Below are 2500 nucleotides of genomic sequence, written 5' to 3'. Positions count from 1 at the left end.
TGAAATTTAGAAAGGTTTGTGTTTTTGTTCTAGTGGTTATTATGACCCTCGGTCCTCTAATTTTTTACACAGAACGTATTTAGCCCCTTCAGTAAAATAATGATGAAGATGGGGTGTGGATTTGTTTCTCTCTCCCCTACTACACAGTTTCCGTCAATAATACCCAGCTGTCTCATTATTTACCTTTGTAAGGTGGGTGTGCTTGTATGTCAACCACTTGGTTTCTCAGCTGTCAATGGCCATAGTTGTCTTTCAGTTTTTATAATGAAGCAATTGGCAAATTTACTCTGCTGCTCACCTTCTCATGCCCTTCCTCTCCCGAGTTTTGTTTTTCCATCATTGCTAGAATGCCATGGCATATAACATTTATTTTTGTTCTATGACCCTAGTTCACACGTTTGTTTTGATCTTATTTTACAATCAAGCCTATCCAATGCTCACCACCGGGTTCTTTACGTGTGGTTTTCCTAATCATGCTCTGGTGGGTGGAAGTTTGCCCTCTTGTAGCCTCTTCAAGAAGAAGTCATGATACCAATATTTCCTGGTTTCATGAAATTAAAAATAATTGTAGCCTTTATACTGGAGGGACATATTATACTTTCTCATGAATATCTTATAGATGCTGCTCCATTGTCTTTTGGTGTTTAATAGTTCAGGTTAATTTCTTTTTCCAGAATTTTTTTTTAAAGTCTGGAAACTTTACTACAAGTAAGTTTTAGTGTTAACAATTTTGGTCAATTTTTTTTCTGGTACACAGTGTAATATTTTAATTGTGTAAATTACATTCTTTTTTTTTAATTTCAAAAAAGTTTCTGTGAACTACGTCATTAAATATTTTCTTTGTTGTATTGCTTTTGGATTCCAATTATGAATATGTTGCACCTCCTTTACACGTCTAATAAATCTATCATTTTCTCTCTGAAAAAAGTCCTTTCTTGAATTTTGTTTTATGATGTTTATGTTTCTCATTATTATTCTCTGTTTCCTAGTATGTTTCCAGAGTATCTATACTCAATTTTTCTCTTTCCAATATTTATTCATTTATTCTTTCTTGGACTATATCAGCTCATGTTTTATTTCTTTCAGTTGAATAATCATATCTTTCCTACGTTCCTGTATTTCTGATCTCTCTTTTGCAAGGTATTAGCCTCATTGAATATTTTAAAATTTTAAAATGGTGAAACATTTAGTTAAAAATTTTATCTGCTATGTGGCAACATTTTACTGGTGAATGTTTTTCACCTATTGATGCATTTTGTTTCTCTTTTACCTGTTATTTTTTAGATCATCTTTGTATCAATGTTGTGCGAATTCCTTTTAGTGCTCATCATTGAATAATCATATTTTCCTTGACCAGCTTGTAAGTGGTTCCTTTTGGGGGACAAGGCTAAGATAGCTTTTCAGAGACAGACCACTTCCTGTGAATATGGCCCTTAAACAATTTCTTTATGTAAACCCTTCTCTGCTTCTTTTCACCAAGCCTGGTCAAGGATGGTTTTTGCTGCTGGCTCTGCCCTCCTCCTGTCTTTCACGACCACTGTTGTCGACAGGGCACATACCTGTTACAATAAAGTCTGGGACCTTCCCTTTCAGGAGGTGCATTTTTGTGACCTTTTCTGATGGTATGTCTTTTCTCTATTCTTCATGCTTTCTTTGTCCTTCCTTCCACGTGGCTTCTTCTCAGTTTCAACTACATTCCTCAGTCTTTACATATGTTTTAACATCTCTCAATTATACTTCTCTCCAGCTTTCTCTAAGAATTAAGTTTCTGTGTGTGTGCTTTTTTTTTCTTTTTTTGTAGTGTTGCTTGTTGCTTGTATGATTTCTGGGAGGAGAGAGATATAGACTTACATAACCTTGTTCATACCTGCTGTGCATCTGTGTTTCCTTAAACAATCTTCATGATTTCATTTCTGACATATGACTCCTTAAGNTGTGTGTGTGCTTTTTTTTTCTTTTTTTGTAGTGTTGCTTGTTGCTTGTATGATTTCTGGGGGGAGAGAGATATAGACTTACATAACCTTGTTCATACCTGCAGTGCATCTGTGTTTCCTTAAACAATCTTCATGATTTCATTTCTGACATATGACTCCTTAAGCCATCAGGCATTTATCTTTTTGTAAAATATGAGCTTGAAGTCTGATATATATATATATTTCCTAGTTGTCCCAATATCTTTTATTGAGTACTCTGAACTTAGTTCCTTGTTTTGAAATGGCCTGTTTATTATATGCTAATATTTTATATTTACTTTTTTGGGAATGTTTTATTATGGCTGTTCTTTCAGTTACTATTATCACAGTATTTCAATACTATGTATTTATAATATGCTTTTTGTGTGTTCTTTTTTCAGAATTTACTTGCTATTTTTGCTATTCTTCTAGATTTAGTCCAGTAAGGTATATTTTGGATCTGCAAAATGGGGATAAGATATGCAGTATTTTCTGTATTTATTCAAATGTGGAGTTCTTCCAAAGATAGAGATGGAGTTTGGATGTGT

This window comes from Galeopterus variegatus, unplaced genomic scaffold (genome assembly GCF_000696425.1).
Source record: "Galeopterus variegatus unplaced genomic scaffold, G_variegatus-3.0.2 Scaffold8984, whole genome shotgun sequence".
NCBI lineage: Eukaryota > Metazoa > Chordata > Mammalia > Dermoptera > Cynocephalidae > Galeopterus > Galeopterus variegatus.
This window is presented reverse-complemented; position numbering follows the sequence as displayed.